Genomic DNA, 21487 nt, shown 5'->3' with positions numbered 1-21487 from the left:
TTTCCATGTGCCAGTACCACACTGGTTTAATGATTAAGGTTTTATGGTTTAAATCCAGTTTAAATCCACCTGCTCCATGATGCTTTCCAAGATATCCTTAAACAAATAGGACCTCTCTTCCCCTCTGCTCTTAATGCACCCTATGCCTCTGACCCCCAACAGACCACAAGCTCCTTAAAAACAGGGCTTTGCCCGCTATGACTGTTGACCCAAAGTGCCTGGGTTGGGGCCTGGCATGGGGCAAACCACCAACACCTACATTCATCCCTCTCGTCACAGTGATAGCCTTCAAGGTCACAGGACTGTGGTTTCTTACGCATCACGTTTTGCCTTGTTTGAAAATCAAGACCCAACTTCCATGCCTCCAGCCTTTTGGCGTTTCTCCAGGAGTCCTCCCGATGTCTCAGGACCTGGGCTGGTGGCTCTGCAGTGAACTTGAGTGTCTTTTTAGGAATGGACGCTCCTCTTCAGACCCTGGACACTCAAGAGGCTTCAGGGGCTGGCCTCTCCTCTCCTCTCCTCTTTTGTCTTCGAGTTCCATTGACTCAGCTCGTCCACGTCCAGTGGGAGGTTCCCTCTCTTTGTGGAGAGAAAGTGGAGTTGGAGAACCATTATTCCTTCTTCTGTCAACATAACAAGAAGGGCACTTTGCTCTGCTTTTGGTGTCTACTCTGCACTGAAAACTCTGCACTGGAAATAAAGCCTTTTCTGCTGACCCCTGAGATATTTTTGCAAGTCTGGGCCAGTTCGTGGCTATCAGCTCTTTTGAAACATCAGGCCACTTTAAGGACTGCCCAGCATTTGGCAAACATTTCTGGAACCTAGCCTTTATACTAGACCCTGTGCCAGGTGCCAGGGGCACAGAAATGGTTTCCATCTGTCCTTAGAGAACTAACTGCATTTCCAGTAGGGCATCTGGACAGACACAGGAAAAAATAACAGCATGGCACTTAATGTAGCAGGGTGTGCACTGGGTGGTCTTTCTGGGCCCCAGCTCTCTCTTCTGGTGCAGATGTCAGCATCGAGTGGCATTTTCTCAAAGCTGGCTTGGTTGGAATCTGTCTGGTCTACCTCATCCCCGCCTTGTACTCATGACAACAATGAATCTCAGAAGAGTGACAATACCACAGGTCCCTGGGAAGCCAGACTCAGGGCTGAGAATTGGAGCCTGGAGCCTGGTTCTCCAGCTTTCCACCCACCTCACTGTCCTCTCTCTCTACCTCACTCCCAACCAAACTAGCTCCATGGCCAGTCACAATAAACCATCCGCCCCAACCCAATCTCTTAATTCCCTCTATTTCCCACCACCCTCACTGCTGCAAGTGGGCCCCAAGCCGGAATCATCTCTCATCCAACTCACTGTAGTGCCCCCTCACTGCCTTCCCCTGTGGAGCACAGAGAAACCAATGGGTCTTACCAAAATTCCATTCTGATCAGGCATTTTGCTTAATAACTCTGTAAATATACTAAGTAACTCTGTAAGTATACCTATGGCTTTTCTAATTGCTTACACTTTTTGTTTTAAAATAATGTAGGTTTGAGTGCAATTGCAAGAAATAGCAGAGAGGCCCTGTGTACCTTTTGAAACCCAGTTTCCCCCACTGGCAACATCTTGAATTATTGTACCCTGTTGCTTTTAAGATAAAGATAGAGATTGTTATGCCGGTTTGGCCCTGGAGTCAGTGAGATCTGGGTTCAAATTTCAGCTCCACCACTGACCGAGTAAATTTGGCAAGCTCTTTTGCCTCTCTGGAAAACTGTTTTGCCTCAGGTTCTTTGGGTGTAAAATTTATAATAAAGGCACTCACTTCCAAGAGCTGCTTGAGGCTTAATGAGATAAAACTTATGAAGGGCTTAAAACAGAGGCTGTATTGATTGGTACTCAATAAATGGTAGAATAGCATGGAATGTTCTGGCCTCGAACTACCTTTTCTTGCCCACAATACCCCTGTTCTCTCTATTCCAGCTACATTTACCTTCTTTCTGAGTCTCCCTTTTGTCCTGCTTCTTCCTCACCCCAGGACCTTTGCACATGCTTTTCCTACTTTCCTGAGTATTTCTCATCCCTGAATATTGTTAATTCTACTTTGGTCTTCAGCCCAAACATTCCTTCATCAGAGAAGCCTTAGTGACCATACAGACCTTCTCATGTCCCTTCTCTCACAGTGCTGTGTGTGTTTGATTTTCCCTTATGGGTACTTATTTCAGGATGTAAATATACAACAGTTTGTGTTTTACTGATTATTATTCTCCTCTACTAAACTATGAGTCTATGAAAGTCAAGATAATGTTTGTTTTGCCCATCAAAATATCTCCTAGTAGAGGGTCAGGCACTGAGGAGGGACCAATAATTATTTCTCAAGTGAATCAATGAATAAACAGCAGGGGTGGGTAGGCACAGATGGTGATGAGGATGGTGGTGAAGATTTTATTAGCAAAGATTCATTGAATGTTTATTGTGTGCCATGCAATATGCTCAACACTTGTGTGAATCGTCTCATTTAATTCACTAACATTTAAGATAACTTCAATTGTCCTCTATCCAGCTTTTTCTCTTTAGCTTTTTGTCACTTCCTGATATTATATATTTATTTAGTATCCTAGCTCCCCACTAATGTAAACTTCACAAGGTCAGAAATTTAGTCTTACCCACTTCTGTGTCCATAGAACCTAGTTCAGTGCCTGGTACATAGTAAGTGTCCAGTAAGTGTTTGTGGAATGACTGAATGATCACAACAAATGTATGAGGTAGGTGTAGTTATTATTCCCACCTCATTTTAAAAAAAAACTTTTTATGTTTATTCATTTTTGAGAGACAGAGCGCAAGCAGGGAAGGGACAGAGAGTGGGGGAGACACAGAATCCAAAGCAGGCTCCAGGCTCTGAGCTGCCAGCACAGAGCCCGACGTGGGGCTTGAACCCACAAACCATGAGATCACGACCTGAGCTGAAGTCAGACGCCCAACCAGTTGAGCTACCCAGGCACCCTGATCCCACCTCATTTTAAACAAGGGGAAACAGAGGCTTGCAGAAATTAAGTGCCTCTCCCAGATAAAGGCCACACAGCCAAGCCATGAACCTGAGCCCTCTGACTGCAGAGACCATAAGTTTAACTGTGAGGCTCTCCGGGTTTGGGTTCCCCTCAAAACAGACCCTGCGACCAGGATTCAAGCCTAGGTAGTTTATGTGGGAGGTGATTCCAGGAAGGGACAGTAGGGGAGATGGAAGCAAAGCGGAGAAGGGAAGGGAAGGAGGCCAACAATTGTGCATCATCAAACAGCTTACCACTGTGCCAACTGGAGCTGATTTGCACTGGGTCATCTGGGAGCGGGTATAGACCGGCAGGCTCAGCCTCATCCTGCCTGAGTGGTGAGGCGGCTGGAGGGCTCCCCCACCAACTCCCACCAGTCACTCACTGAGGGCTGCTCACAGTGGGTATTAGAGTCCAGCAGACCTGGCTTGCCCCACATGTGGGCTGAAGCTCCCCAAGTCAGACAGAAGTTCTCAGGCAAAGAGTCGCACATGGTTGACAAGAGAACACAGTGGGACATTACCAGCACCTTTTCTGGGCGCCATTTAGAGTCTCACCATCAAAAGGTTGCTGTATTTTCTCCAAAGATGACATTTAAAGACCACATATTTCGGGAGAAAAGCCTTTCCTCCTCCCTCCCCCAGGCTCAGCAGCTCTCCTCCCCCACGCCCTCTTCTTCTCACTTCTTATGGGCCTAACAGCCTTTGGGGTCTAGTTTAGATCCCATCCCTCATCCGGACTGGGGGAGGCCGAGAATGCCTCCTCGGTGCACCTTCCCACCCAGCAGAGGGGCTCAGCATGGCTCTATGGGGAAGGTTGTCCATATGAGGACTGCAGGCTGATCTTCATGGTGACCCTCTTCTACCCTCCTGACTCCCATGGAACTCCAACTGCTTTATCATAGTCCACACCCGTGCCTGAAAACTCTCCTCCTCCCTCCCAGTGTGGTCTGCCTTCTGGACGAGACAGGGCTTCCTGCCTCCGATGGCATTAGCTTTTCCAGCAGCCTCTTCTGGCATATATTAAACCCATACTCACTTTCAATATCCAGGGGTCCCCTTCAAATCCATGACTTACAAGTCAGACAGAGATTCCCCTATCTGTATGGGAGGGGGTCACCTCTTCGGATCCCCAATGTCAGAGAAGGCTCTTGGTCTGTGTTCAATTTCATCTTGATAAACACAGTCCCGCGGAGGAATCAGTCTTGTCCCTCGTGGCCAGGCTGGTCTCATGTCGAGCCCAAGGGTCATTCGCTTTCATGGAGAAGTGGAGTTGAACACATTCCCTTATTTCTGTCTCTCCTCCCTCCATCTCAAAGAGGGACTCTGTGCCTACCTTCTCTTACTACAGAATTCAGCCAAAATCTTCCAGTTTTGCTTTCCTGAGCATTTGGGTTCAGTGCAAACCTGAGCTTGTGTGGGCCTGTCCCCTTACCTGATCCCCTTCCCATCCCACCAGCCCCTCTTGACGAAAAGGATTTGTACACATTCATCTGTGAATCCTGCACGTCGTGCAAGGGCCTGGTTCATGTAGGTACACACATGACAAATAAAGGATGACTCCTGGGGCACCTGGGTGGCTCAGTCAGGCATCTGACCCTTGGTTTCAGCTTAGGCCATGATCTCACGGTTTCATGAGTTCTAGCCCCATGTAGAGCTCTGCACTGGAAGCACAGAGCCTGCTTGGAACTCTCTCTGTCTCCCCCTCTCTCTGCCCCTCCCCCACTCGTGCTGTCTCTGTCTCTTTCAAATAATAAATAAATAAACTTAAAAAAAAACTTCATAAAAAAAATGAAAGGATGACTCCTCACCAGGGGACCCAAGACCTTCTAGGGCTGTGTGGTCATGTTCCTTCCTGCCTCTGTTGTCTCTTTCTCACACTCCTTTGCTCCTGCTCCCTCATTGTCTTAGAGAAATCCTTCTGGGCACGGAGAAGGGTCTGACTGCCTGACTGTTCCTCGCTCTAGGTCAGTGTCTTGTCTGATCTGTGCCTTCCCTCCCTCCACTACAAAATGGAGATAAGAGAATGAGCTGGTGTCTGCTTCCCCAGAAGCAGAGTCTGAGATGGGCATTCTTGTGCATGGAATTTATTAAGGGAGTAGTCTCAAGAGAAACCTGTAGGGGAAGGCGGGAGGCAGGACTCCAGAGAAGTCTACCCTCAGCCTGATCCCAGGGGGACCCCTGGAGGGTGAATTGCACCCTACAGGTTGTTGCCACCTAGTGATTCCCATCAGGCAAGGATGACGTCCTCCACAGAAGGGTGTAGGCGCGCAGAGCCAACACCCACAGAGCTAGGCACTGGGTGCACCTGCCAGGTAGAGGTCAGGGTGGAGCTTTAATAGCATCTGCTAACAAACACCTGTCTTATACAACTGTTGGGAGTATGAAATCAGTGTACCCGAAATGCTAAGAATAGTAACCGATACTTAATAGAGTTTGGCTACTCTTTCTGCCGTTTTTATTCTTGCTTCAGCCCCCAGCTCAAATCCCACTTTGCTTCCTGGAGAATTCATTGTCCGTCCCCCAGACTGCCTTGGCACTTGGTGGCTTTTCCTTCTTATTTAAGTTTTAAAACAGCACAAGCAAAATGATGGGATCTTTGTTTCCGTAAAAGATTCTAACAGAGCCTGAAATATATAGGGTAGAATGTTCTCCTCTATGCCCCACGTCTCCCAGAGGGAATCCCTGTTAAATCTTCACTGGTAGCACTTTGTGCCTCAAGTGTGCCGCCCTGCCTTGTATTTGAGGGGTTGGGTTTTCGTGGCTGCATTTAGAGTCCTTTAACAGAAGGGACCTGCTGTGATATCTCTCCGCCCCCCCCTCCTTGGGGGCATTCTGACTCTGGAGACTTGAGTCAGCCCCAGGAATCTCTTTACAGATTCTGGTAACAAGTTCTCCAGGTACGTGAGGTCAGAATCTAGCTCCGAGGTTGTTTCAAAGGTGGTTTCCATCTGAAGACCATCTCTCTCGTTGGTTTATTTAGACGTCTCCTTCTTGCTTAGTAGGATTATCGTATGCAGTTAATAACTTTGGGACTAAAATAGTACCACATGGTCACTGTGCGGAATTGGACAATGGAGTCAGCTTTAATCCCATCCCACCAAAGCCCCTTTGAGGGATTTTCACGGGGCCCTGGGATCCCACAGTCATTCCCAGTTCTGCTCTTGGCCGTTTTTGGCCTCTGCCTCCCTAACAGGCCAACCAGGACTCGTGCTTCTTTCTGGTCTTGTTAGGAATTCAGAGATGACACACGCTCACTGCCTTGCCAAGTGCCAGTCACCTCATCTGTTCTTACTTGTCCGGCAGAGGGAAGCAGCCATTTCTCTCGTTATTTGCTGCCAGTTCTGTCTCTTGAGAAGTCTTCAAGTTTTCAGTCTGTCAGAGCCCTATTTTTAGTGGAGTGGGACTTCTCCCGGGTGTCCAGATTGCTGAAACTCTCTCACAAGCAGATGCTCCTCTGCGTTGTCGTTGGAACCTCCCGTGTCCTCACTTCTCACGTGCTCATCACCTCACACAAGCTCTACCACATCTGAGTAATTCCCCACCCTCTCCTGGCCCAAGGAGACTGAGGCTCAGCAAGGACAGATGGTCGGTCTGAGTTCCCACGTGCCGTAGGGGCAGACCAGGCCCTCCCCAATGGTTCCAATCCCAGTGACTCACTTGACCCCTCCCATCATGCCCACTGCAGTGAGGTGCTCCTTCCACTCCATTCCTAATGACCCTTTGTACCCTCTGAGGTGGACATGACCACATTCTGCCAGAGAGAGGAGAGGGGGGAGTGTATGTCTGTGTGTAAATAACATTGATCTACTTCCTGCTAACCCAGAGGTCATAAACTGCCAGCTTTGCAGCCAAAAACCTACCACAACTATATTGTGTTCAGTCCTCCCAAAGTTTTCAATTTTTTAAAAATTAGTTGATGATATTTAAAGATCAAGTGTGTCCACATAAAAATCCAGATGTCCAGCTTCTCTTGAAGACAAAAACAAAAACAAAAACAAAAAAACAGAAAACTGGCAGTCTGGGCTTATATCCCTGCTTGGCCACAGTCAGATGGAGCGGAGTAGTGGCTATGCCCAGGTAAATAGGTAGGTGCCACAGTCCCCACCACTCCTTATTGCATCCCCAAACGGCCATTGTTAGCTATTTGCCACTTCACATACATTGTTGCTCTTTCTTATTGGTAAATTCCAGGAGAGAGAGCCACAAGACAGAACCAGCCCACCTCAATCAGTATTGCCTGGTCCTTAGAGGCATTTGAGTTTACAATCTTTGCTGTCCCTCCAATCCCTACAAAATCACCCTTGTAAATCCCAGAGCCTTAGCACACAATAGGTGCTCAAGAGTAACTATAGCTACCATTTGTTGAGTGTTTATACTGGAATAGGCTGTGGAATTCGTCACCCTTTTAGCAGATATACCAACAGGCTCAGAGAGGTTGAGGGCCTGCCCAAGGTCACACAACTGGTGAGTTTTGTCACTAGGACTTTTGTGATGTCACTCGCTTTTGCAGAGTTGCCTCATGTTTTGTGGCTTTTCACACCCTTTCCTTTTGACTTTTCAACTTGCCTCCTGGTTTCTGAAGGTTTCACACAAGAGATCTTGACTAATGCTAAGCTTTGACACCATGACTGGGCAGAAACTGACTGAGAGAAGCAAAAGGTATTTTCATGGAAGGAACTGAAGAGAGACATAGACATGATATAGTGCTAAGCATGTATCAAGGATAGACACTATGAACTAAGGTGGCAAAGGTTTGGAAGGGCACTTGGGAGCTATGGAAGGTTTTAGAGCAGGAGCAGACATGACGCATGTCTGGTTCCATGAAGACTAGTGCAGCAGCAGGATGGAGGTAGAGAGGATGCCAGCTGTGAGAATCCAGAAGAGAGGTGCTGGGAGTCCTTCAACAGAGACCAGAGAGCAGATTCCAGGGAGACTGCAGAGGCCCCATGAGTGAAGATTTGGTGATGGGGACACATGGAGCTAGCCATCTGGGGGTGTGGCAGTGTCACCCACTGGGATGGGGAAGGTGGGAGGAGATATGTCTTGGGGGGGCATCCGTGGGGAGATGCCCTCTGGGCAACCTAGAGACTGGACAGGGCTGTAGCAGGAGATACAGACGCTGCCTGCCAAGCCAAGTGAGAGCCGTGAGAATGGAGTGCTCTGAGCCAAGAGCCTGGAGATACCTCCTCTCACACCTGTCAGATTTCCTTCTGGTCACTGGCCTCCAAGACCCCCTCTCTTCTATCTCTGCCTAAGCCCCCAAGACTAAATATCCTTTGCCCCATCCTAGGGTTGCAGAGCACAGACCACGGTAAATTCTGGCTCTGTGAGTGGTGGCAACATCCCAGCCATTCCCTGAAAGCAGGTGCTGCAGACATCCAGAGCCCAGGGTCTCCCCAGCCCTGCCTCCACATTCACCAAGCAGAGGCCTGGGGAAGGGGGGGGGGGCGTGTCACCGTGGTCAGGCCCTCCCTGCCCCCCACCCCCATGGGAGCCCATCTTCTCTCTTCCTGTGAGCAGTGCATTTGGCTTTTTATAAAGCCAATAAATAAATAAGCAAGCGGGCATGATTAATTGATGGCATGGAGGAGACCAAGGCGCTGGAGTCAGGTGGCCAAGCTTCCTGGTGGAGCTAGGCTTTTCAGCGACCTGGGGCCCGAGCCAAGGAGGGGAAGCCTGCTTTGAGGAGGTGCTTTCTGTGTGTGCCTGGGGTTTTCGCCTTTCTCCTCAGGCAGGGCCTCTTTCTGCTCTCCTCCAGGCCCTAGGCCTGACAGACTGGAGGCTAGGGCCCAACAGGTGCCCCTGCCCTACCCCAGTCCTTTCTCCAGGTCTGAATACCCTCCAGCTAAACTCCCTAGGATTGGTCCAGCCAGCCCCCTCCCCCTAAGCTAGGTCTCCCCACAGCCCACACCATATCTCAATTCACCCCAAACTGTATGACCCCAACCACAGGGGAGGTCTGGGACATCCCGACAACGGGGCCTGGGGAGGGGGAGGGTAGGAGGGGGTCCCTCCCAGGGCCAAGTTAAAGGCGGGGATGGGGGTGGAGTAAGGGGCTGGTGGTGACAGAGGTACCTGTAGACCGCACCAGGGGAGACGCTGCAGACCCCCTCCCTCCCCCGGCCCACCGGCGTGTGCGCGTGCTGGAGGGCGCGGGCGGGACGGCGCGCTCCGGGTCCCGCGGGGCGCTTTCCGTGCGGAGTTTGGGGAGGGCCGAGGGGGAGCGCGCGGGGGAGGAGGGAGCGGGGAGGGGAGGGAGGAAGGGAGGGAGGCGGGCAGAGCGCAGTGCAGCGGTGGCAGAGGCGGCGGCGGAGGGAGGGAGGCAGGCGGGCGGCGGCGGCAGCGGGGCCGCGGGGCGAGGCAAGCGCGGGGCAGCAGCGGCGGAGGAGCCGCAGCCGCAGCGGGGCCGGGCCGGGCCGGGCGCGCACCAGTGGCGGCGGCAGCGGCAGCGGCAGCGGCGGCAGCAGCATCTCGCTCGCGGAGCCGGCGCAGGTGAGGCAGGGGCGGCCGGGCCCGGGGCTCTGGGCCTCCTCCCCTCTCCTTCGGTCTGTGTCTCGCTCCCAGCCGGCTTTCTTTCCATACGTGCTTGGCCCCGGGAACCCCCGACGGGCCAGAGTCCGAGCTGAAGCCGAGCGCGTCCAGGGTCCCCTCGCTTCGCGGAGGCAGGCGCCTTGTCAGCAGTGACCTTGAGCGGGCACCGAGCGGCGGGCGGGGCGGGCCGGGGTGGGCGCCTGCGGACCCGGCGCCTGCGGGCGCTGGGAGGGGGCGCACCGTGCGCCTGTCGCGCGCAAACTTTCCGGGCTCGGAACAGCCCCGGAGCTGGGGGAGTCCAGAGCGCTAGAACCTCCCCCCCACCCCGTTCCTCCTACTCAGCTGGCTCTGACTTCTCCACCTGGCTTTCCCCCAGTATTGGGGGCCCCCTTTCTCCAGGCCCCATTTCCTGCAGGCTGGGGAAATGACCAGAGCTATGGACGTTGACCCTGGGCTGGGGGCTACTACCCTTCCCAAGGGCGGTTTCTATCCGAGCTTCTGAGAGCAGAAGTGCAAAAGGACCCTCCACCCGGCGCTCTCTGCAGCTCTCTCCTCGCGTTTTTCTGGCATCCCTCACCCTTCCCACAGCTCTTCTCCAAGCAGACGCGCGGCTGGTACCCCACCTGGTGACACGAGAGCTCCGAAGCCCCACACTCAGTTGGGCTCTCGGATCCGCCGCTTGATTTTTCAGCCCAGCTGCAAGGGCTCCTTCAGGAAATGGGTGGAGAAGGTATCCCCCAGCCAGGCTCCCATGGTGAATCAATATGTTCTTGGACACCTGGACTCAGCCAGGCTCCCTGGTCACCCCGAAACCCTGTGGTTTCAGAGGAGGAGATGTCCTGGAAATCGAGTATATCCTAGCCTCCTAGAACATTAGCCTTGGAAAAAGGAAGTGAGGCTCAGAGAGGGTGAGCCAGGCCCAAGGTCACACAGCCTGGCTAGGGGGAACAGGAACTGGGCTTTCTTATATTGGGTTGAGGAGGGATGGAGAGGACTGCTTTCTGGTTTCTACCCTCACCTGCCAAGGGATCTGAGCTCTGGGGCACTGTCTTACTAGCTGTGTGACCTCTGGCAAGTCATTTCCCCACTCTGACTCACTTCCATGTGTAAAATGGGAGTAGCTTCTTCACAGGGATGTTCTCATGGCTGAGTTAATGCTCTTGAAGTTCTTATCATGTCTAGTGCGTAGTCTGTATCCAAATGTTTTTGGCTGCCAACATGTGAAATTTCCTTTCTGAGCCTAGAAGGGCAGAAAGCATTCCCATTCTCTTCCTTCTGCTCCTCGCACCTGGAGTTACGTGTCTTCTCCCCTGTGGCTAGGTCAGCAGCTGGTAGGCAGCACCTGCTGGAAGCTTGAGCACCTGTACTTTATATACAGTGTCTGATGGAGGCAAGGGTCTCAGCACCCTCAAGAGCCCACTGGACTTACTGGTCAGGCTAACCAAGGTTGTGGTCTCCTGCTGGTACCTGGGGGAAACCAATCCCCAGTTTCTAGCTGGAAAATGAAAACAGGGCCCTGCTGCAGCCCCAGGAAGAGACACCCCCTCTCCGAAGTGTGATGGGAAGGCGTCATATCCACCTCGTCCTACATCTGACCCAATCTTCGCCCCTACCCCTGTGAGATGTCATTTGTTTCCCCAGGATGTGCAATTGGCAACAGAGTGGAGGGAGTGTGTTCGTTTGTTCATTCATTCATTCATTCACTCACTCACTCACTCACTCACTCACCAAGCCTTGATTCATGCCTTCTCTGGGTCAGGAGGTGCTTGGAAATGCAGAGAAATCAGCCATATTAGCTCTTATGAACCTCCTGCCAGGTGCCAGGCACTTGCTAGGCATGGGAGACACATTCATTCATTTGATAAATTTGTATTAAGTACTTAATATGTGCTAAGCACTGTTCATGTGGCAGGGACACACTGGTAAATAAAATAGACCTGGTCCTAACTGTCATAGGTGGCCATGTGATTTGTCATCCAGACGGAAACGCTTTTGAAAAGGGGAGAGGGCATTAATAATAATAGCTCCAGGACCACAGGCATAAACCAGGACTGACCAGCCGCATGGCCATTCTGTGACCCCATGTTTATATACTAGTGTTCAGAGAAAACAGTTAATACTTTTTGAGCTTGCTTTTTGCGAGTCTCCGTGCTAAGCACTTTCAGGTTATCATCTGATTTAATCCTCACAGTGCTGTGAGGCTGGTGTTACTGTGTGCATGCAGCTGGTTAGCATTGGAGCTGGGACCTCTTCTGCTACTAAACTGCTGGACTATACCACCTCCTCGGAGGTGGGTGAGCCCCAGGGCACACTTTCCCCCTCTGAAAGAAGTGAACAGACAACTGTTAGGCAGGAGCACAAATGCTGGAATAGATGTGCCGTGGGGGCAGACGGAGGCCGAGATTCTGCCTGGAAATGTCAGAGGCAGCTTCCCAGAGGAGAGGACCTTTGAGCTGGACCTTGAAACATGAGTTAGGATTTTGACAGACTGTGCAAGTTGGGGGGGGGGGGGGGGAGGGCAGTCCAAGCCCAGGTCGCTCAGGCTCGGAGGTGTGGGGTGTGTGCACCGTTTGAGGCTACCACCCCAAAATAGGTCTGGATCCAACTGTGGCAGGACACTGAGTTAGGTCTGAAATGTGGCAGCCAGCGAAGATGAAGTCCAGGAGTGTCGTGCTGTGGCACACGATGAGCTCTGCATTTTAGATGGTTGCTCTGAAGATGTGACTCTTCTGGAGGTGGGGAGCAGAGAGAATTTGCCATACTGGATTTCTCTTTGACAAGAAATTCCCATAACCCGATCTATACTGTAGATTGCCTGCAAGGTCAGGAAACTCGTTTTGTTACATAGAATCACTGTAGAAGAAATTTACCAGCTTCTGTAGCATTAAAAAGTTCTCAGCGAGCAAAGTGATGGTGGACAAGAGAAATATTAACCTACTTAAAGGAGGCGGTTTTTAGTCACATCATTTGCCAAAAAAGGAATATGCTTATTACAAGCTATAAGTTCAATCTTTTCTATTTGTTTAATCAAATCCAAAAAGCTTCAACTTCCTCCGCTCTCCCTCGTTCTCCATGTCATTTCTGTCACCATATAAATCGGAGGGTAATAAAACACTATTTCTTTAGTAATGTCTTATTTCTTAGACTTTTCATTAATTCATACTGGCCTCCTTTCCTCCCTTCACAATGAAGCAGAATTATTAAAGCTTTATGATTTCTAAAAATTTGAATCCATTAGTGGAGTACAAAAAAGGGGGGGCTCAGTATTGAGGCTTTGAAATTGGAAAATCAGGCTAGAAAGATTTGAGAAGCAGAAGGGAACCGGATGCCAGGTTGGGAAGGAGGAAAGAACAGGGCCAGCTCCATGGGCACATGACTTATGCTGTCACGCAGGGTCCTATGTTGAGAAGGGCCCTGCACTTGATTTAATGCTTTGGGGTCACCATATTGCAATTCTTAATAATTTTTGAACAGGGGCCCCACATTTAAAAACTTTTTTTAGGTTTATTTATTTATTTGGGGCAGAGAGAGAGGAAGCAGAATCTGAAGCAGGTTCCAGGCTTCATGCTGTCAGCACAGAGCCCAACATGGAGCCCAAATCACAAAATCATGACCCAAGCCGAAGTCAGACGCTCAACGGACTGAGCCACCCAGGCACCCCTGTCCTTGTTTTTAAATACAGGTTTTATTATAGTTCAGGTATGTCGAAGCCAATAGATCAGAAGACAACTGCCATTGAAAAACAGCTCATCCCAGCTCCCAAGAGGAGGGACCACACCATGCCACAGGGGAAACACCAGGTTTGGTCAGCAGGCAGAGGGGGTCAGGAGGAAGACATGGACAGGAGACTTCATTGTGGTTTCCCTGGGAGGGAATAGGCCAGGCAGGATAAACAGGTTTAGGTTTGGCTCTGGGGCATGAGGGCTGTCCCTAGTTGTCTAGTACATGGCCCTGGGATGATGAGGGCAGAGGGACAGTGCCCTAGAGTGCCAGGGCTCCACACAAGGGGTGTTGAGGAGAATGGGAGGCTACACGTGCTTTTCCTGCCCCTTCCTGCCTGTCCTCATCCCAGCACGTCATAGAACTTTAAAGTCAGGATACCCCTTGAGGATTTTCTGGGCCGACTCCTTGATTTTACAAAAAAAGTGAAAAAATAGGCCCAGAGAGGGAAAGTGACTTCTTCAAGGTCACACAGCATATTAAAGGGGCTGAACTAGACCTAGAATTCATGTCTCCTGCTACTTAAACCACTACTTGGTGTGTGTGTGTGTGTGTTTGTGTGTTTGTGTTTGTTCTTTTCTAGAGCAGAGTTATGTATAAGGCAGATGCACCAGGCTATGAATACTTTAAGGTCTGAGTTCCTGTCTCATTTAATGTCATATCCCCAGTGTGTCTAGAACATAGTAGGTGCTCAATACATGATTATTATATCCGTTTCCTAGGATTGCCCTGACAAATTACCATAAACTGGGATGCTTAAAACCAACAGACATTTAGTCTCTCTCAGGTCTGGAGCCTAGTAGTCCAAAAGGAAGGCATTGGCAGGGCCACACTCCATCTGAAACCGTAGGGAAGAATCCCTCCTCACCTCTTCCTAGCTTCTGATGGTCACCAGCCATCTTTGCTATTCCTTAGCTTATAGCTACATGACTCCAATTTCTGCCTCTGTCTTTACATGGCTGTCTTCCCTCTGTCTATGTCTCTATTTCCAAATCTTTCCATCCTTATAGGGACAGTGGTCATGTTGCAATAGGGCCCACCGTCATCAAGTATGACCTCATCTAAAGTTGATTACATCTGAAAAGACCCTATTTCTAAATAAGGTCACATTCACAGGTACCAGGGGTCAGGACCCCAACATGTCTCTTGGGAGGACACAATTCAATGCACAACAACAATGAACCAAGGAGGGAATGAATGGTTATGATTTCCAGTAAGAATGAGCTCCCCTTTTCCCCAAAGTTAACACGGGTACTGAGGAATCAAAAAGAGAAAACAACAGCAGCTGTTCAGTCCACATTGAGAGAGAAAACGATCCAAGTGCACACAAGAGCAGCTACTATTTGAGCCAGCCTGCTGAGCTTACACTCCTGGCTCCATCACTTTCTGATCGCATCTATGTGATCTTGGGTGAGTGCCTTCAGCAACCTCTATTTCCTCATATGCAAAGCAGAATACTAAGAGCACCCACCTGATGGGTACTTCTGTGAAGAATGACAAGAATTAAGACAAGTAAAGTTCTTGCAACAGTGCCTGGCACACAGTAGGCACTTTCTTGATGGCTGGCGGTGATCGCTACCATCATCGTCATCTTGTAATGTACAGAGCACTTTTCACAGATCTGTGTATCTCTCCATCTTCATAGCAAACCTATAATAAGGCTCGATAAATATCAGCTTCCTTTCGCCATGAGGTAGTTACTCATTGATGAAGCCACCTCTCAAACCCAGCCCCCGTGTTTCTAGTTCAAGCTGGCCTCACCACGTGGCGCCTGCTGGTGTGGAGATGTTTCTAACAGAACGTTCCTGGTGTCATGGGGCCAGGATGTCAGAGAGCAGTGATGTGTTAGGCCCTGGTGAGGGGAGAGGTGAGGGACGGGCGCAGTACCCAGAGGCCTCTATCCCAGTGTCTGTCACCCAACTGTGACTACACTTTCCAGAAGGTGGGGCTAACTGGGTCTTTTTTATTTTTTACTTTACATCCTCAGGTCCTGGCACATAGTAGATGGTTAATAAATGTGTGTTGGATGAATGGCTTTGTTATATAACACAGATAGTCACTGCTCCCCCACACCCAGCTGACAACAACGACAAAGGCCTGGGATGAGGGCATCTTGCCCAAGCAGTGACTACTGTCCACAAAAACTCACAGGTGGGCCGTCAGTGTGTGAGCAACTTGAAAAATATGCTTCTGATGCTGTGCGAAGAAACGACCTGTTGAGGTGAACATCCAGGGGTCATAACATAGCCCTGGGTGCATCAGGGGAGGAGGTGTAAAGAGGGTCCAACATGTACACGGGATATAAGAGGCATGGTGTGCAATAAACTGGCATCGGGCAGAGATGCCACCTCGAATGGACTCTCCCAAACGTTGTCATCAAGAGTAGATATGAACATGAAGCCAGGAGAGTGCTCTCTCAGCAAATCCGTGCAAAGGGCAACTGGCTGAATTCTGAAATAACTGAATGTTTGTATTGGCATTGATTCACAGTTGACTGTTTGTTCAGTAGTGTAACGATGGTTAAGAGTGCCCAGGAACAAATTCTGGACAGACCTCTTACTAGCTGTGTGACGTTTGGGCAAGTGGCTTAACTTCTCTGTGTCTTAGTTCCCCCAGCCGGAGAAGAAGGAAAAGAAAAGTAGTGCATAGGATTGTTTTAAGAATTAAGATTTATAGGGGTGCCTGGGTGACTCAGTCGGTTAAGTGTCTGACTCTTGATCTCGGCTCAGGTCACGATCTCACCGGTTCGTGAGTCAGAGCCCTGCACTGGGCTGCACATGCGAGGTGCAGAGCCTGCTGGGGATTCTCTCTACCCACCTCTTTCTCTGTCCTTCTCCGACTGGTGTGCTCTCTCTCTCTCTCAGAATAAATAAACTTAAAAAATTTTTTCAAAAGAATTAAGATTTTTAGAGTGTTTAGCAAAGAGCCTAGATCATAAATATCTCCCTCCCTTGCCCTCTTCATTTTCCCCCTCTTTTTCTGCTCCCTCTTCTTTTTCATAATTTGGCTAGTTAACAGTGAAAAAGAAATATTTCCATGTCTTTACTCTCTAGGCACATAAATTAAACTTCCTTGCCTGTTTTGATATTAGTTATAATTGTGTGTCTTGGTTTGGCCAATGAATTTTGGGAAGTGATGTGTGTCATTTCTGGATGGAAGCTCTACTAAGCAGCACACTGTTGGCCACTTTCCCTTTTTCATCCCTTGGCAATTGAGGCAGCATGGAGATGTAGCCTCCTTAGTCTGATTCCTGAGTGAGAATGCTGCAGAGCAGAGCCCCAAGCCAACCCATAACGGGCACATGGCATCAGTGAGATTTGCATTTAGCCCTGGCACTTTGGGCTTTTTTGTTACTGCAGCATAACCTGGCCCATCCTGACTGCTACAGGTAGGGAATGAGTTGAAATAATCACTATTTGTTTAGAGATATTTTTGAGTCTTTTAATCCCTTCAAGTGTGATGCTAAATTTTTAGGGTTTGAAGGTGTTGTGGGTAAGAACTGTGCCTTATGAGGTGACCACCAGTCTCCTTCACATGGCGTATGTGGGCCTCTCCGATTTCACCCTGGCCTTATCTGTCTCCACGTGTGCTCTATGCTCTTCCTGACAAGTTCCCAGGATCCTTGCAATGGGCTGTGTGCTTGTACATCTCCAGGTCCTTGCTCATGCTCTGCCTAAAACAGGGCATCCCCCAGAATATCATGTCACTTGATAAGTGGCTGGGTGGAGTGTGACAAGTGCACGGGAGGAGAGGGAGACATCGGGCTTGTTCTGCAAGGCATAGAAGGCAGCATTAGGACTAAGAGGGAGCTTCTTGTTCAGCATGAGAGAACTCTCGAGCCACTTGAGCACGGCCTGGAATAATAGTGAGCTCACCGCACTAGAAGATGTCCAAGCAGGGGTGCCATGGAGAAGGTTCCAGGTTAGCGGAAAACTCTAATCCTGTCACACATGACTTTAGGGGAGATTGCCCAAAGAAGGTGGATCTTAGCTTCAGTTCTCTCTGTTTTTTCCCCTTTCAAAATAAAAATAGCTCTGACCCCTGGATTGTAGACATGTTACATAATGATTATAGAAAATGCAAATGATACTGAAAAGCATAAAGAAGAAAGTAAAACATAAATAAAATTCCATTAAAAAGAGCTAGCCTCCATTAACATTTTGTCAAATGTCTTCCCAGACATTTCTCTACGAGTGATGAGTAAATAGTAGGGTTTTTTTGGGTACCTCTCAGTCAATAATAGAATAGGGACATCTTTTATAAGTGGCTCTGTCATCATTTATTTAATGGATCCCTTCCTGATGGGCACTCAGGCTGTGTCCAGAATTTTGCTATTATAGGGAGCACCGTGATGAACATTCTGGTGGGTGGACCCCTGGGCATACGTCCGGGCATCTCCTGAGGATGAATTCCTGAATGGAGTCACTGATTTAGGCAAAACTGTTTGGAACGAAACAAGAGAAGAGGACTGTGGTGTGGTCAGAGATATCCTTGCTAGCTTAAGGGCAGCCGGCAAGGGGCTAAAGAAGAGATGAAAGGGAGATTGTAGCGGGGCCAGAAATGTGGAGGGAATGGGCAGGTTGAGAGGAGCCATTCCCCAGGCAAAGACCAAACACAGATGGCAGCTGTGATTTATGTAGGGCCGGACAATTACAAGCACTTTCACGCGCACAGTCCCATTCGAGCCTCCCCACCGCTTTTCGAGGAACGTCTCTGTCCCCATTTTACAGAGGAGCAAAGTGAGGCCCTCAGAGGCTGTAGCAAAGGAGGTGTTGTCCTCTTTTATAGTGTGTGGGCCCCTTCACAGCTCCAGATCTTTCCTTTGCACACTTCCTGGGCTAGCTCATGCCTCCAGACTTTGCAGATGCCAACTCGTCTGACTGGCCAACTCTTTCTCACCCTTGAAAAGGAAGACTGGTCAAATGTGACTTCTTTGTGAAACTTTTCCTGAGGGCGCCCCACCCACCCCACCCCAGAGCATTAACTATTGTGTATTAACTGTTGAACCAGGGAGTCAGCTTTTGGTTTCAGTGATTTGGGTTCCCTGACTCAACTGACAAACAGTAAGACCCTTTCTTATCTCACATATTCAAAAGCTGTGCAGCTGGGTGATTCGTGGGCTCATCCATGCCAAACAAGCCTATTGTCTGACTTTCTCCTCTGCCATCATCCAACCAGGATGCTTGTCTGAAGCATCCCCTGCAAATGTCACAGTGCCTAGGAGACCAAAGACAGGGGCATCTCTGTGATTCTTTTATCAGGTAGGAATTCTTTCTCAGAAGCCCCCAGCTGACCTCTCGTGTGTCTCATTGGCTGGAATTTGGTCACATGACCATGCCTAAGCCAAGGGAATGGGACCAAAAGCTTAAAAGGGCTAGGACTCAGCTTTGAGTCAGCTGGGAGCACAGTCAGGGCTCTGCCAGCCAGGGAGGAGGAGGGAATAGCCATTGGGGAGGTGGTCCCCAGAGTCTGCCCAACGGTGTGCTCACTCTCCAGACTCCCCTGCTAGGCTAGGAGCTGTGACAGGACAGGGGATTGGGGTTTATTCCTTCCTGTGTCCTAATGAATGAATGACAGGAATCAGTAGATGTTTCTGGAGACTCCATCAAACTGTGAGGTTTTAGGATTGTCTGTGCACCAACAGTGCCAACGCTTGGTCGACTCAGGGCATGGGTTCGGTATTTCGAAAAGTATAGGAATAGCTTTGCCCTCCAAGATACTGTGGAGTGGTTGTGGAGAAGACACTAGAACCTAAAACAGATGTGGACTTAGGGCCTGTACTCTGACATGGACTGGACATGCCGTGGGAGGTAAATGCCTTCATAGGTGCCCTGAGAAATAGGATGAGTCCCATTAGGGACCAGATACCATGAAGGGCAGAGGTGGGTAGTGGAGAAAAACACCTGTGGACCCAGAGAGTGGATGTGAGTTTGATGGATGTAAGGCAGTGAAGGCACCAAGTAGGCCTTAAGGGAACTCATTCTTGAAGACCTACTATGTGTGGGACATTGTACTGGACTTACTTTGCCTTATCTTTCCTGTGCCTCTATGAAGTGGCTCGTTCTCACCCCATCTTGTAGCTGGGGAAGCTAAGGCTCGGAGGGGAAGGGTGCTCGCCCAACAAAACAGAGCCAGGAAGTGGTGAAGTTTGCCTGAGAAAACAAATCCGTTCTGAAAAGCTGGCTCCCTCCTGCAGAGGGGCTGTGAGAACCAAAGGGAGCCCACCAAAGACCAGTGGGCAGTAGAGGGAATGGGAAAGGGGAGCCTGGCAACTGACCGGAGGGCCTAGAAAAGGCTTGGTGCAGTGAAAATGCAGGCAACCACCCCATCAGGAGAGGTATTTATAACAGGATGCAGGGCAGGCTTGAGGAGCCACAGTCTTGGCATTAAACCTGATAACAAATCTTTGATATACCAATTAATATCTGTGACCTTGGGCAGGTCACCTCACCTCTCTATACCTCAATTTATCCATCTATAAAATGATGTGTGTACCCAGTGCCTGGCGTATAATAAGAATGTAATAAATGGAGCTATTCTAATGATCAGTATTGTTGCTGTTGTTTAGAACTTGGCAGGTAAGTAAGCAGAGTTAGAGGTGACTCCTGGTGTGGGGTTCCTGGGTTCTAGTTCTGTGTCGGTCACTACGTCCACATTTGATTTTGGCTTAATCCGTCTGATCGTCCTGGCTCTCCAGAGTTTCTCTTTTTTTTTTTTTAATGTTCATTTATTTTTAAGAGAGCATGTGTCCGGGAGGGTCAGAAAGAGGGAGACAGAGAATCTGAAGCGGGCTCCTGGCTCCGAGCTATTAGCACAGAGCCTGACGTGGGGCTCGAACCCATGAGCTGTGAGATCATGACCTGAGCCAAAGCTGGACACCCGACTGACTGAGCCACCCAGGCGCTCCATCCAGGGTTCATCTGTAAACTAAGGAGGTTGTGCTGGTTGATTTCTAGCCTCCTCCCTTATTCTAAACTCTGTACTTGCGTGAGGTGGAAGGGGGAGGCCGCAGTGACACGCGGGATCAGAACGGAGTGAGGCGGTGTCCCGGACTGACTTTGGACTAGAGAAGCAAAGGAAGGGAGGGGCAGAGGTTAGAAGGAAGGGCAAGGAGGAACCAGAGGCCAGGCAGTCAGGAAAGACGAGGCAGGTGTGCAAACCCTGGGCTGGGTGATTTGGAGGTGGGTGCAGAGGTGAACGGCTAAAACCAAACGAGGCAGAAGTGCATTGAGAACAGCTGCACCCAACACCCGCCTTCCTCGTGGGACAATCAGAGGGACGCGAATCAATCACAGCTCTTCCTGCTGCTTAATACCTGGGGGCAGGGCTTTGAAGAGTGTGTGTTCAAAGAGTAAGATTGAATTTCTCCAAAGTTTGCAGGAACACTGCAATTATGCCTGAGAACACGTCTGTGAAATCCCCTTGAAATCTATTTTTAGGCACAAGGTTTTATAACCAGAGGCAGAAATTGAGTGGAAGTGTGTGGGAGGCTGACCCTGGACAGTTTCCATGTTTGAGAAGAGGGGAAAGAGTATTTTTATCCGCAAACACCCTGTCTCATAGGGTGAGGCTGGGGAGGATGCTTCTTTGCCACTTTGGGTTTCTCACCCACTACCATGTGAAGACGGGAGCTGTCTTTGACAGAAGTTGTTAACATTCCTTACTCGGAGTGGGTGGCCGAGGGCCGCGGATTGAGTGGGGGAACTTGTCTGGGACTTTTGTATATTGGAACAGAGATATATGAGACTTAATTTGCCAGAGACGCCTTACCCATCGGGTGCGGTCGTCACAGAGCCCTGGGGGCTTTGTGCGGTGGAGACTCCTCTCTTGCATGGCCGTTTCAATTAGCTGTTCCTACATAACAAACTGCCCCACACTTGGTGTCTTAAAGCAGTAGATTCATACTATTGCTGGAAAATCTGCAGGACACCGGATGGTTCTTCTGGTCCTGTCTGTGCTTCCTCACACGTGTATGATCTGCCACTGGTTAGATAGGTGACTCTGTTGATCGTGGTAGGCTCTCTCACAAGTTGGGCTGTTGGCTGACTCTGGGCTGGCGTAGGGATAGCTCATCCCTCCTCCACGCGGTGCCTCATCATCCAGGAACTCTCCTGGGTCTGTTCATGTGGCTCACATGTGTCAGGGCTACAAGAGACAGAGAGCAGAAGCACTCAAGGACTCTTGAGATCTAAGCCCAGAATTGG

The 21487-nt window shown here is 49.8% G+C and overlaps 1 protein-coding gene across 11 annotated transcripts in view; it reads left to right on the top strand.

Annotated features, from left to right (window-relative positions):
- Window positions 1-9310: 9310 nt before the first annotated feature.
- Window positions 9311-21487, top strand: part of ATP2B2 (ATPase plasma membrane Ca2+ transporting 2) — a 382029-nt gene continuing 369852 nt past the window's right edge. For 8 of the 11 annotated variants that reach the window (XM_078442751.2, XM_078442752.2, XM_078442754.2 and 5 more), the window contains exon 1: window positions 9312-9524. The gene's annotated coding sequence lies outside the window, so the exon portion shown is untranslated. Of the gene's footprint in view, window positions 9525-21487 lie in introns of all 11 variants that reach the window. The other 3 variants (XM_078442755.2, XM_078442756.2, XM_078442757.2) reach the window with 2 other exon arrangements.

The sequence above is a fragment of the Panthera onca genome, chromosome A2 (assembly GCF_046562875.1).
Source record: "Panthera onca isolate mPanOnc1 chromosome A2, mPanOnc1 haplotype 2, whole genome shotgun sequence".
Lineage (NCBI taxonomy): Eukaryota > Metazoa > Chordata > Mammalia > Carnivora > Felidae > Panthera > Panthera onca.
The sequence above is the reverse complement of the archived record's forward strand: the minus strand, read 5'-3'. Positions and strand labels throughout refer to the sequence as shown.